This window comes from Oryctolagus cuniculus, chromosome 10 (assembly GCF_051225735.1).
Source record: "Oryctolagus cuniculus isolate XC-2025 breed Fujian yellow rabbit chromosome 10, ASM5122573v1, whole genome shotgun sequence".
Lineage (NCBI taxonomy): Eukaryota > Metazoa > Chordata > Mammalia > Lagomorpha > Leporidae > Oryctolagus > Oryctolagus cuniculus.
In genome coordinates, this window is record NC_142876.1 from 62,604,734 (window position 1) to 62,619,930 (window position 15,197).

At 45.7% G+C, this 15,197-nt stretch overlaps 1 protein-coding gene and 1 pseudogene across 51 annotated transcripts in view; one reads left to right on the plus strand and one right to left on the minus strand.

Annotated features, from left to right (window-relative positions):
• EPB41L3 (erythrocyte membrane protein band 4.1 like 3) overlaps window positions 1-15,197 on the minus strand; it is a 267,762-nt gene that overhangs the window by 137,184 nt on the left and 115,381 nt on the right. The window lies entirely within an intron of this gene.
• Window positions 4,984-6,117, plus strand: LOC103349351 (cyclic AMP-dependent transcription factor ATF-4 pseudogene; annotated as a pseudogene). Its single transcript, XR_016214598.1, has one exon. The product of XR_016214598.1 is annotated as a cyclic AMP-dependent transcription factor ATF-4 pseudogene (transcript).

Genomic DNA, 15,197 nt, shown 5'->3' on the forward strand with positions numbered 1-15,197 from the left:
ACAAACTGGATTGTTTTTAACTCAACAGTCAAAACATACACTTTATCCCAGATAACTAACAATTGATAATTACACACAAAATATGCTGATTGGAATAGTTAAAACCAGAATAAAGGAAGCCTTCAATTGGCAAGTTAATAATATCCCAAAACATTACTTGAAAAATGACTGTCAAAGCCCTAGAACTCCATTTTCCACAGAAATAGTCAACAGCTCCCCCTATTTGTGGGGGATACATTGCAACACCCCCACTGGATGTCCAAAACCATGGCTAGTATCAAACCCTATCATTTAATGCCTTTTCTATCTTAACCAAGCACTGCCCCCCCACTGTGGCTGTAACTGTTGTGGTTTGAAATGCAACAGCAACATTAGCACAGGTTTATTTTTCCTTCTTCACAATTTCCCAGACAGAAGATTGCTTCTCACTGCAGATCTCAGCAACCTCATCGATGATTGTTTTTTCTTTCGTAAGTGCAGAACTTCAGCCTTTTCTCTTAAAGAAAGGGTTTATGGCTCCCTTTGATATATCTGAATGCTGATAGTCACTACTCTTACACTTTGGCATTACTATTAAATAAGGTTACCTGAGCACCAGTGCTGTGATACTGTTGACAGTTGGTCTGATAGCCAAGTGGTTACCAGGTGAGTAACAGGCAAGTGGTCTATACCCCATGGATACACTGGGCAAGGGGCTGATTCATGTCCTGGGCCAGACAGAGTGGGATGGCACAGGATTCCATCACAGTCTTCAGAACAGGACACAACTTCAAACCTGTGAGTTGCTTATTTCTGGAATGCTCCATTTAATTTTTTGGACTGCAGTTAATTGAAACCTCAGAGAGCAAAATCCCAGATAAGGAGGAATAACTGTACTACTCCTATGCAAACGGGATGTTTTGGCTCTCAACAACCATTTTCCACGTTAATCTTCAAAGGCTTCATGGGCATACAAAGTCTTAAGCCAGAGCACATGTAAACAAAATATTTTAGTGACTCTCTCAGATGCATGTGAACGTACTCCTTGAACTTCACCATGGTCAGCTCTGGGGAAGGAGGGCTGGGCTCTGCTCTAACTGCCTAGCACTACCACTCTGTCCATTCTGCTCATAAGTCTACCAGAAAATGCATCCAACAGTCCCTGGCACATGTCGGACACTCGATATGAGTGCATGTGTGGGTGACTTACTCACCTCTGCAATTCTCAGCCTGACAGAGTGAGGGACAGGAAGAAGAAATACTCAAATCAGCCCCAAGGAAAGAAAGGAAGAGGAAGGGGAACAGGGAAGGCTTGCTCTCAAGTGTTCTTCCATTGGCAATGTTCATAAGCATCTAAAAATTCACCATGTCTTTTAACCTGCAAACGTTTCCCCTCTCCCACCTTCCTGGAGCTCCTTAGACCTCTACAGAGCAAACAGTGCCAAGCTTTTTGGGTATTTCCCAGAAATGGCCTAGTCATATTCAAGCACACATAGGTATAGAGCTCCTCCCCTTTGAAAACAAATGGATGCCCCTTAAACACAGTGGTGGGCACCGTGCCCCATCTCCTTGGTGCTTGGTAGACAAAGAGGACTGCAGAGCTCAATCCTCAGAGCCCCTCTTCACCTACACTCAGTCTCTGAATGGCGTAATCAGTTTCCTGGCTCCAGATCCTCTCATCCTGTGCCTGGTCCCCCTGCACCTGCTCGCTGCCCACACCAGAGCCTGTTCTTTTACTCAGGTCTGGATCCTGCACTTTAAGAAATGAGGTCTGGATAGGGATCTTCAGGCTCAGGGCCTCCAATGGCTTCCCACAGTGCTCAAAGAAGCCAAGGCCTTCTGAGGGTCCCCGTGGTCCTGCCAGATGGGGCCCCATTTCTTCCCAGACCCCTGCACTTCTTGCTACTCCCATTTCAGAGCCTTGCACTGGAATGTTCTTCCCTCAGTCACCCATGCTCCTCTTGTGCCCCTGAGGATGTGGCTCAGCGGCACCCTCTTCCAAAAGCCTTCCCTAACCGCATGCTCAGTCGGGAACCCCAAGCCCCTTGCTGGTCCTGTGCCCTGCTCTACTTCTCTCCTCACCACTTGTCAGACCTCCCAGATGCTTCACTAGCTTCTGGTTTCTTTTCTGTTCCTCAGCTCTATAGCATAAGCTCTGGGATTTTTATCTGCTTCTCCAGTTCAGCCCTCAGTTCCTAGAATAGTGCCTCGGCACTCAATGACAGGTACGAAATACAAGCTGAGAATCCCTTCTCTGCAAATCCAAACTCAGAAACATGATAAGCCCTGATCTGATGCCACAAATGGAAAATTCCTCACCTGCAGAACATGATGGGTCATAGGCAGAACGCAGGCACCTAGAAATACCGTATAAAATTACCTTTTGGAGCTGGCATTGTGGCCTGGCAGGTTAAGCCACTGCCTACGATGTAGGCATCCCGTATGGGTGCAAGTTCAAGTCCTGGCTGCTCCACTTCCGATTCAGTCTCCTGATGGAACAAGTGCTTGAGCCTCTGCACCCACCTGGGAAACCTGGATGATGCTCCTGGCTCTTAGATTTGGCCTGGACCAGCCTTGGCTGTTGCAACCATTTGGAGAGTGAACCAGTGTCTCTTGGTATCTCCCTCTCTTTTTATCACTCTTTCAAATAATAAAATAAATCTTTAAAAAAATTACCTTCAGCTAAGTGTACAGGGTGTCATGAAACATAAATGAATTTCATGTTTAAACTTCGGTTCTTTCTCCAAATAGCTCATTATATACATGCAAACATTCCAATTTCCGAAAAATTCCAAAATCTGAAACACTTCTGGTCCCAGGCATTTCAGATAAGGGATATCCAAATATATTTGTCAAAAAAGGCAAATGAAACGATGTTTTGAATACTGTGTATTAAAAGTTTCTTGCTTAGATGGCCAAACTGATCTCTTGGTATTTGACACAGTGGGGTGTGAATATTTATGCCATCAGTCCCCTCTTGACAGTCATTTGGAGACACCCATTCTCTGGGTGCTTAGACACAGTACTGCAACCAGCATCCGTTCATAACAATAGATACTGGCAGATAAAATGAAGCATAAGAATCCAAAGATTTGAGCTGGCATTGTGACATAGCGGGTAAAGCCGCCGCCTGCAGTGCCAGCATCCCATGTGGGTGCTGGTTCAAGTCCTGGCTGCTCCACTTTGATGGAGCTCTCTGCTATGGCCTGGGAAAGCAGTAGCAGATGGCCCAAATCCTTGGGTCTCTGCACGCACATGAGAGACCAAGAAGAAGCTCCTGGCTCCTGGCTTCAGATTGGCACAGCTCTGGCCATTGCGGCCAACTGGTGGAGCAAACCAGCAGATCAAAGACCTCTGTATATTTCTGTCTGCCTCTCCTTCTCCCTCTGTGTAACTCTGACCTTCAAATAAATAAATAAATATTTTTTAAAAAGAATTCAAAGATTTGGGCTTTTTCTTTTAATGCAAATATTTTGGTTTAAAGGGAATAAGCAGACACTCACTTAAAAAGTGTCTGAATCCACTTGTTTGGCAAATTAGTCTGGGATCTGTTTGCTCAGCAAAGATGTGGGCTCAGATTGTGACAAGTGACGTCCTGCGGTGAATCATTATGGTGGAATTATAGGGTTCACAAGACAGAAAGACTGCAGAGAAAATGACTCTAAGCTTGGAAGAGAGGGAAACAACACAGCAGACCCCCACAGCTGCTCTCCGTGAAGGCACACACCACGTTTCCAGTGAGGACTCCCCATGTGGCAGGACACGGCGTGTGGCACTGTCCCCAGGTACAGAGTGGGAAAGACACGTGGATTGCTCAGAAGTTGTAAAATGCTCAGCTCTTCCACAGAAGAAGGGAAAATCAACGAGGACCAAGGCCTCCCCTCCTCAGGGGTGTTCTCTCCGCCTCTGTCTCTGCTCCTCCTCTGACACATCCACATTGCTCCCTGTTTTCTCCCCTTTCAATATCCTCAAGGAAAACCATCATTTAGTGACTGCCAATAATCGCAAATGAAGTGCCAAATGTGTCCTTACAGCAGGGCTTGGCTGCTCTGAAATGCCCGGGCTGTTTCAAGGGAAGCTGCTGCAGCCACCTGCTGTGTCCCCTACCTGGAGGTCCCAAAGGCAGGCCACAGAGCAAATGCAGGGTGGGGGGAGCTGCTCCACCACTCACTACCGAGCACTGCAGCCGCTCTGCCAGAGAGGGCAGACACTGTGGACTTACAACCACAAGGCAAGCCCTGCTCCAGCCGACTCATAGCACGGCCTTTGTTTCTCTTTAGAAAGGATTTGCCTCTTTCCCCTGCACTGGGGGTGGACGGAGCTGAGTAAGTACTGCTAACTCTTTCTCCAGTAGTTTGATATCCCACAGATGTACACTGTCTGGTTTTCAAGGAAACTGCTAGAAATGAGGGCTCTCATGATCTATTCAGCACTATACAAATGTTGGCTATTATAACCAGACCCTACATGGTCTGCATGTTAAAACGGCACAGGATTCTCAGTTTGGAATCTCTTCCACCCTTTGAGGTAAGGCAAAGATCTTGTCCATGGTACCCTGGCTATGTTTTTCCCCTCCCTGGTTGCCCTTCATGATGGCGTCTAATAATGGCCCATGACACTGACAGTAATTTCAGCTTTCAAAGAGGTTGCACAAGAGATGCCCCCCCGCCCCCCCGCCCCCGCCAAAAAAAGAAATATGCTTCAAATCAAGGAGAAAATAATCCAGGCCAAATAAACTAGGTCACTAGATTCCTTTCTGAGTTGTAGAAGTTGGACATGTTTCTGAGTCACGGAGTATTCGTCTAGAAGACAAAATCAAGCTGCCTGCCTCATTTCAAGGGGGAAGAGATCAGGGTCAGGGTCAGCACCTCCACTGTGAGTTAAAGCGTTCTGGTTACAAAATGTCAGGGTATCATATTTCCCAGGTTATTCTGCTAAACTGGCAGGTGAAACCTGATCGTCATAAAAGAGGCGGCAACACTGGAAACCAGCTTCTCACTAACTATGCCACACAGCAGAGCAGGTTGCCCCTTCACCTTCCTGCAACCCCTTCCCCTTTCCCTGGGGCTCACATCCTCCACTCCACACAGACTCTTAAGTGCAGAGCCAGGCAGTGATGTAGACATCCCTGAAGGAGACAGAAAGCCAGACGCACCTGCTCATGTCCCCATGGCCCCTCAGATAATGACAGTGGCACCTGTAGGAGCCCCAAGTCCTACCTGGGCTTTCCCCAGCACAGCCCCTCCACCCCAGGGTCTCTCCAAACAGGAGCCTGTCCTCTGCAGGCTCTGCTCACCCCAAGCCTTACAACCCTCTGGAGAGAAGATGGTAGAAGCGACAGGGAAGGGTGAGAAACCAGCTAAGAAGCTGAAGAAGGTATAGCAGAACAAGACAGCAGCTGCCAGGCCCAACCAGAAGAAGAGGGCAGAGCAGGAGTTCCTGACAGGTCAGTGCAAGGAGCTGGAAAAGAAGAACAAGGGTCTAAAGCAGAAGGCGGGTGCCCCAGCCAAGAAGATTCAGTATCTGAAACATCTGGTAGCAGAGGTACACAGGGCATGGGGCAAGAAGAGGCTCCTCTAGTTAGGGCAGTCAGAAGTGCTGTGTGCTTGTACACAGCAGTCTCACGCTGAAGCTGTGTTGCAATAAGTGATTTTGCAGTGAAAAAAAGAAAAGGAACACAATTATCATATAAGGCAACTAATTAAATTTGGTCTTTTTCTTTCCAAGCAATATCACCCATGTTCCCCTTGCTCAGCTCCCAGGGTAAGGAGTATAAAATTAGAGTCTCGGGACAGGCATGTGGTATATGGTGGTTAAGATGCTGCTTGGGGGGCCGGCGCCGCGGCTCACTAGGCTAATCCTCCGCCTAGTGGCGCTGGCACACCGGGTTCTAGTCCCGGTTGCCCCTCTTCCAGGCCAGCTCTCTGCTGTGGCCAGGGAGTGCAGTGGAAGATGGCCCAGGTGCTTGGGCCCCGCACCCCATGGGAGACCAGGAAAAGCACCTGGCTCCTGGCTCCTGCCACCGGATCAGCGCGGTGTGCCGGCCGCAGCGCGCCGGCCGCGGCGGCCATTGGAGGGTGAACCAACGGCAAAGGAAGACCTTTCTCTCTGTCTCTCTCTCTCTCACTGTCCACTCTGCCTGTCAAAAAAAAAAAAAAAAAAAAAAAAAAAGATGCTGCTTGGGAAGGCACATCCCATATCAGAGCTCCTGGGTTCCGGTCCTGGCTCCACTCCTGCTTCTAGCTTCCACTCTTGCACACCTGGGAGGCAGCAGGTGATGGCTTCAATGATTGAGTCCCTGCCACCAATGTGGGAAACCTGAATTTTAAATTTCTAGCTACTGGCTTTGGCCTGGCCCAGCCTTGGCTGTTGTGGGCATTGAGGATGTGAACCAGCAGATGGAAGAGCTCTCTGTCTCTGTCTCTCTCTGCCTTTCAAATAAAAGGAGTATACATAATTTATTTTTAAAAGCTAGAGCTTCCTTTCAGGACTTAGAGACAGACGATGAAACATAATAGAAAAGGGAACAACCACAGAAAACTTAATGTTGGATGATGCAACCCTTGCTGCCAGGAAATCACCAGAAGAGAGGGAGGGGGCCGGGGCTCAGCTTCAAGTCCACCTTGCAAGACCACTGGCCTAAGCAGGGCTCTGGTCCCCCCAAATTTTCATCATACTACTTCTAACTGGAGGCACTGAATAAGATAGCTCCCTAAGGGCCTTCCAATTTTAAAACAAGAAACGTTGAGAAATGCACACTCTGCCTCATGAGCAAATATTTGCCAAAACATGACCTCAGTAATAGAAGGCACAAAAAAACAAACATAGAGATACCCTCCAAGTGGAATACTGAACATATAAACCATCACGAGAGTTATTAACTTGGATCTTTGTCCCTGCTCAAAACCGTAAATAAAATGATTCCAGAATGCTTCGGGATTAACAACACAGAGAACCATCTGTAAGCAGTACTCATATTTCCACTTTACTATTCAAACGTAAGTATTTCCAATAACTGGCCTCATCTAGAAACCACAAGGCAACAATTTGCTTTTTAAGCATTTTATAGCAATCGTTAGCTGACGCTGAATACGCCTCATTAAGACACTCACCTGAGCACACACACAAATGCATCCTACCTAGAATTTCATTTCTGTATTTCTTGGGTGAATGGTGCATGTCTACTGGTACACACTTGGTGATTATAGCTTAGGTCTGTAACCGCCTAACACTCATCTGCCCCAGGGAATCCCAAACATTATCTAGTTTAGCACTAAACACCAGGAACTTTGGCAGGGCCACGTGTGTTACTCATAGACCATCAGAGAGTAGAGAGAAACAGCACCACGTTGAGCACAATAAGCTAAGGAATAAGAATAACTCATGAGAAACTGTCTGAGCACAGTATTTGTAATTCTAAAATGGCTTTGGAATTAGATGGTTCCAGGCTCAAATTCCAGATCCGCCTTTTCTCTCCACAGGTCATTTAACTCTGTAAGTTCTGGTTTCTCCTCTATACCCCAGGGAAAGTAACGTCTACTAACGGAGATGTTGTAGTCTTTGAGCTACCAGCAGATGCCAAAGGAATCTGAGTCCCACATGGGCAGGGATTGTCTCTTTTTGCTTACTGCTATGTTGGCAAGTTTCTGAATGGTGCTCAAGACAGACCTGGTGAAGAAGTGAATGAACCTAAGATGGATAAATCAGCTCACATAAAAACACTATTGAGAGTAACTTGGTCACAAACACTGAAATACTGGTAACCAGTCTCAACCATAACCATAACAGAATGTTAGCAGTTAAAACCTTCACTCGTGGCCAGAACATAATAAATACTACCACGCAATGCCCCTCAACAGGTTGTTTATATCAAGTAAAAGGGTTATCCTTCTACAAAGATAGAAACATTTACTCCCTTCAGTGCCACACAGACATCTAAAGCTACATAATAATTATGATAATAATATAACCAGTGTGTATCCATACCTGTATATCATGATCTAGATGAAAATACTGGTCAAATAAGGCATACTCAATAGACTATCTTTTACAGCCTTTGAATGGCAATTCTCCTACTCAACGTCTACGGTATACAGGTGCAGTCATCAGTCTCTGCCATAAAGTTTCAAGAGAGTTCCAGCCTTCAGAACAAACCCAGCCCCTTAGGGTTTTTGTTTGTTTGTTTGTTTGTTTTTTTGACAGGCAGAGTGGACAGTGAGAGAAAGAGACAAAGAGAAAGGTCTTCCTTTTGCCGTTGGTTCACCCTCCAATGGCCGCTGCAGCCGGCGCACCGCGCTGATCTGATGGCAGGAGCCAGGTGCGTCTCCTGGTCTCCCATGGGGTGCAGGGCCCAAGCAGTTGGGCCATCCTCCACTGCATTCCCGGGCCACAGCAGAGAGCTGGCCTGGAAGAGGGGCAACCGGGACAGAATCCGGCGCCCCAACCGGGACTAGAACCCGGTGTGCCGGCGCCGCAAGGCAGAGGATTAGCCTAGTGAGCCACGGTGCCGGCCAGTTGTTTAGTTTTTAAACAATATCTACATTTAATGAACAAAACCAAAAAGGAACAAAAATTGCTCTTAAAAGCCATCCTAATGGGGAGGAAATTTTAAACAATGAAAAACAGCACAGCAAAGCAACAGCTGAAAAATAAGACAAGTTTCCGATTTTACTACCATATTCCATAAAGCAAATTATAAACAGGCTGCATTTTAACACTGAAGAAGAAGGATCCTCAAAGCCCTGGTAACCAAAACATGCCAGTTCTAGCAGGCAGGGATGTACAAAATGTGTCAGTCCCAATAAAATCTTTCGCAAGGACGGACAGACGTGCTGTCCTCCTACAGGACCACAAATGCCCTGCAAGCAGGGATTTCACAGCCTGGCTCAGTGCCATTATTGAACATCAGACGATGCCAGACGGGGCCATGAAGCAAACATGATCGATGACAGCTCTTGAGTGGGCACTCCTGCAGCGTGGGTCCCTTCATCTCTTCTGTGTCTTCCTTTGACTTTTCCTTACCACGGTCTCGCCCTTGTAAATGCTTTTTCTTTCTTCCTCAAACGTTTCAGTTTTTGGTCAACTAAACAATAAACCAACACTCCAAACCAGAACAGATTGGTACCATTCTTCTGAAATGAATAAATAATGTGCAATCCTGATGCAAAGTAGAATCTTCCTCCATTTGAGCTTTTCAAATATATTCAACATTAAAAGTCTTAATGCCTATCGGTATCAGCTTGTTAACTGGCCTTTTTCAAAGTTTGTTCATGATCATACCCATCATATATATATATTTTTTTTGTCTTAAAAGTATTTTCTTGAGGTCAGCACTGCAGTGTAGCAGGTTAAGCTGCCACCTGCATGCTAGTATCCCATATGGGCACAAGGTGGTGTCCTAGCTACTCCACTTCCAATCTAGCTCCCTGCTAATGGCCTGGGAAAAGCAGTGAAAGATGGCCCAAGTGCTCAGGCTCCTGTATCATGTGGGAGACCCAGATGAAGCTCCGGGCTCTTGGGTTTGGCCTCATCAGCCCTGGCCATTGCAGCCCCTTAGGGAATGAATCAGAGGATGGAAGATCTCTGATTTTGTCTACCTGTCTGTAACACAGACTTTCAAAATAAATAAATAAAATATTTTAAAAATATTTTCTTTAAAACAATTATAATACATAGTTATAAGTCCTATATATATAAAATTCATGCTTTATATACTTATGTTTTATATAGCTATCTCTACATATGAATACACATACACATGAAGGGGATATGTACACACACACACACAGAGTTGGTTTCAAGAAGTTGGGTGGCCGGCACCGTGGCTCACTTGGTTAATCCTCTGCCTGTGGTGCCGGCATCCCATATGGGCTCCAGGTTCCAGTCCCAGCTGCTCCGCTTCCAGTCCAGCTCTCTGCTGCAGCCTGGGAGGGGAGTGGAGGATGGCCCAGGTGCTTGGGCCCTGCACCCGCATGGGAGACCAGGAGGAAGCACTTGGCTCCTGGCTTCGGATCTGTGCAGCCAGCCATGGCAGCCATTTGGGGAGTGAACCAATGGAAGGAAGACCTTTCTCTCTGTCTCTCTCTCACTGTCTATAACTCTACCTGTCAAATAAATAAATAAATAAATACAGAACGAACTTCCCTTTAAAAAAAATCTGTATAAAACCTACATGACAAAAAACTATGCATGTATTTCAAAAAAAAAATCATGTGGATCAGCACTGCTCTACAGCCAAGCATTCTGAAACCAAGTGTACAGAGTATCAGTAATATTAACAGTAACACAGAAACAGTGAGGCCAATTTCCACTTTGAGGTCAGTACTGCAGTGTAGCAGGTTAAGCTGCCACCTGCATGCTAGTATCCCATATGGGCACAAGGTGGTGTCCTAGCTACTCCACTTCCAATCTAGCTCCCTGCTAATGGCCTGGGAAAAGCAGTGAAAGATGGCCCAAGTGCTCAGGCTCCTGTATCATGTGGGAGACCCAGATGAAGCTCCTGGCTTCATCAGTGTATATATATATACACTGAGCAGGCACATCAACCTCCCATAAACACAACAAGGCCAGTATTACTGTCTACACTTTACAGGAATAGAAACTAGATTAAGGGATATTAGACAACTTGCCTATGGTATCAGTGTTAGTAAACAGTGACTGAGCTAGAATTACATATAATACAGAATAACTTACTCATATCACAAATATGATCTGAAACATGCACATTATCATACACACAATTATTACAGATATAATATATGTGCATGATTATTACCAGCCTCATTCATATATATAAAACATATGGAAGATTTAAAAATACCTTCTTAGTGATCTGAGAAGGGTACAGGCCTTGTAAATCTGCAGTTACTACAGAATATCTAAACTGGTATCTTCTCTACCACTCAATGTCCTTTCATCAGGCAGATGCATTAAAGGTATTTCAGGGATCCCAGTACCTCCATCCAAAAGGATGCCTTCTATAGGAAAAACAGCTGACGCCTATATAGGACTTATGAAGATAATGATACTGCTGGCATTTCTGCTGAGACACTTTTCAGCTTCATCTTCTTTTCAGTATTGGGGAAAAAGGCCACCAAGAAACAGTAGAGCTCTACGGGCAATTCCAATTTATAGAAACCCATAAAAACCATTACTTATGTCATCAGAAACACTTTGAAAGGAGCTTCTAAACATCAAATTTGGTGATCCAGGCCTGAGACAGAATCCTGCCTGTGCTCACTGAGGAATGAGAATTTCAAGTGAGTGATGGATATTATCAGATACCCTAAAGCCAGGGAGGCCTCGTACAGGCAGGTCTAGAGAGGTAGAGCTCCTGGATTTCTGGGTCCAATCTATTTACTGAATTCATGTGCAAGCCTTCAGCATATCCAAGATGACATCTATACCAACTCAATTAACTTCTCTTTATCAACGAAACACATTCAGATCATCTCATTGATTACCAGATTTCATCCATGAACAAGTTACTGTTGGTAACAAAAAGAAAGAAGAATTGAATACAAGTCTAATAACAAAGACAGGCCAATTGGCTTCACCAACACACACTGAGTAACTGCAGCTACGTTCCAGATCTCTGCCCTCCTGAAATCTAGACATGATAATCAGATTGACAGTAAAACAATTTTATACAAAGAAATTTAAAAAACAAGGCAGTAATTAAAAACTTCCCACTGGATAAGAGATTCTTCAAAAGTAAGTTAAAAATGATTTTGCCCATAGGAAAACACAATTGTCTCTCCTGATAGTTCAGAATAATTTTCTATAGCAGCCCAGATGAAAAATTATCATTCACCTTTTCTCTAATTAGAATGCACCTAATCAAACTCACCTATCTACATGGTGCTTCACTGGAGAGCTCAGAATGTAAAAGAAGCTAGACTCTGATTTTCCAACAGCACCGACTACAGAGAGTGAAAATGAGAAGTATACAAATTATCGTCCAAATTACAAAACAATGGAATATTCATTGGTATGGGGAAAAAACCTGTTTACCTTAAATTGTGCTAAAACTGGAAGGGAACAAAATGGGTAGGCCAGATGGCAGCTACGGAAAACATTCACAACGGGCATGGTGGAAGTGCTCATTCTTAGGGAGGGGGAAATCACTCTACTCTAGGAGCATAAAGAATCCCAGGTCCAAGTTAACTGAAAATGACTGAACACAACAGTCACCCCAGGGAGCACAGCTGAACCCAGCTTGGGGGAGTAAGGTCTGGTCTGGCACACACTAGCTCTCTTTCAGGAAAGTCTCCAGGCAATTCAGGCAAGCTCACCTCAACAGGCAGTCCCCCTTTTTAAGGTTATATTTACAATGTAAAGTCCTATCCCTTTGAAACAAAACTACCTTCACTAAATAAATGTTACAGGTCTATGTAGAATATTCTTCCAAAACTTCATGGGATTTTTTGACATTATATTTTTTTCACATTATATTTTAAACTACCTCTTCATCTAAATAATTATTGAGCACCTACTAAGTGCCTAGTAGTGTTTCAAGATTTGAGTCTAAGGTGGTGAATGACACAGATATAAATCCCGTCCCCACAAAGCTGAGAATCTGGTTGGAGACGATGCAATGAACACAAGTAAGTAAAATACGTAATAGAAAGAAAAGCAAGCAGCATAGCGGGGAGAGATTGCATTGGATGGAGCGGGAGGTGGGGAGGGGAGTGTGTGCATGCTTACAGGCCAAAGACTGAAGGGGTTAAGGAGCAAGCTGTATAAATATGCAGCGGTGGGGAACATTCCAGGCTGAGTGCAGTACTTCTAAGGTGGGTGTGTCCCCTAGGTCCAGGGTCAGTGAGGAAGCCATGGACCTTGGTTAACAAGCCTAGTCTTCACTAATGAGAAATACATCATGGATACTGCAGACACCATCATTCCAGAGTTGCAGTCATACCGTGAAAAAAAAAATCTGCAGAAGTATGTGCACAGGATACTATCACAATTTTTTTAAGTATTAAAAACAATACCATGAATAATTCAATGACACCATAAACAATGATGTGGAGAAGAAGTATATGATTATGATACAGACACATTCAGAAGGGCGGCTGCCTCTGGGAGGGACGGAGGGGAACCCCAGAAATTCAGCAGTGTGGGGTAACACTGTTTTCTTAAGCTGAAAGTGAGGCATAGAGGCAATCACTGTATTGTCACTCAACATCTTTGTGCATCCAAAAAAGTTCACAAGAGCTTCTAAAAACGTCTCTTCCGTCCTATCTCAACATTCTCTAGCTTCTTGGTTAACCACTGTTGGGTTAAACCGATGCTTATCTTTGAGTGACGGATGAAACAGCATCCATATTTCTGCTCATTGGGACTATTCAGGCACTGGCAGAATCATGTCTGTTACCATGAGGAGAAAGGGAGCAAATTGAGGGAATTAAAAAGCTGTCACGACTTTTCGGGGACTCTGGTAATGTACACTGGAGCCTTTTTGGGTCTTTACAAAAGAGCTGAGTGCTTTAAGCCGAGCCACTTTCTATAACTGAAAACACAGCCCCTTAGCTCAAAGGAGGGATGCATTGGTAGCAACGTCACCTTTGCTTCTCCTTATACTTCTTAAAAAAAAAAAAAAAAAACCTACCAGGAATAAAAGCTACATCTTTTGCTAAAACACAAATATACTTGTTGGTCCACCTCCAGTGTGGCAAAGACAAGCGTGCTTGGGTTTCCAGAGGCTTCCAGGTCCCCCACTGTGTGTGCTGGCTCAGGGGCCTCTCTCTCTTTCCCCTCCCCCTGTAGCCCACTGCAGCCTGGCATTCACCCTCAGAAGGCAGGGGATAGGTGAAAGGAAAGCAAAACGGGGAAGAATCACTGCCACCCTTGGGAAGCTGGAGCTGCTCCTCCCAGCTTCTCATGGAGAAGTCTCCACCATCAGCACAGCTCATCTGCTAACTGCAAAGGTGGCGCTGTGGTCCCAGATCCCCTGAATGCTCATGTCCCAGACAGGGCTTCAAGCTGGACCTCTCTGGCTCGCAGACTGAGGCAGAAAGGCTCCTACACGCCACTTCCTGGATGTCCACAGGCATGGCAGGACCAATCCCATCCGCCACCCTAGTATCTCCCCTGGAACACACAGGCTCTGGGAGTGGAAGGTGGGGGCAGCCCCCTCTCTCCAATGACCCACATGCAACACGCCACCAAGTCTGACAATTCCACCTCCTCCACAGTTCCTAAAATATTCACTTCTCTCTATCTCCGCCAGGACCCGTCCTTCCCTGGGTAGTAATACTGCTACTGCTTACTGAGGACTTACTACCTGTAAAGTGCTTTCACACACGGTCCCTGGATGGACTGATATACTGTGACCATATGAGATGATTGTTACAGAGAAAGTGAAGCTTGGGGGCTGGTGTTGTGGCATAGCAGGTAAAGCTGCCGCTTTCAGTGCTGGCATCCCATATAGGTGCTGGTTCGAGTCCTGGCTGTTCCATTTCTGATCCAGCTCTCTGGCTGTGGCCTGGAAAGCAGTGAAAGGTGGCCCATGTCCTTGGGCCCCTGCACCTATGTAGGAGACCTAGAGAAAGCTCCTAGATCCTGGCTTCGGCATAGCTTTGGCCGTTGCAGCCATCTGGGGAGTGAACCAGCGAATGGAAGACCTCTCTCTTTCTGTCTCTCTGCCTCTTCCTCTCTCTTTGTGTAACTTTGCCTTTCAAATAAATAAATAAATGTTAAAAAAAAAAGAAGAGAAGAAAGTGAAGTTTTTAAGGCTAAACATTTTCCCATAAAGCTAGACTGAGCTCACTGATTCAATCACTTACTCATTTGTGAACTCATTCCAAAAACAGTCATTTGAACCACAACGCCATATTGTCTCTTACAAAACGAAATTCCCTGCTGTCTGGCAGAGACTTTGGGAAAAGCACATATGATGGTGTCGGCAGCAAGGTAATGCTGCTCACCCGCTCCATGTCACAGCACAGGTACAGGGCCCTGACATCCGAGTCCAGCGGCCTTCACGATGCCTCATCATCGCCCAGGACCCCATCTCAAGCTCTGCAACCATACATTTCTTCCAAACCCTTGAATTAACCCGGCTTCCTCTCTCCTCCTGGCCTCTGTGCCTGCTACCCAGTCACTTGCAGCCCCACCCTCTGCCTGGCCCCTGGCCATTCTTCAGGTCTTGGGTGGACCTCACTTCCTCTCCTCCAACTCCACACCCCCAGTATGCAGGTGAGCTTCTAGGTGAAATG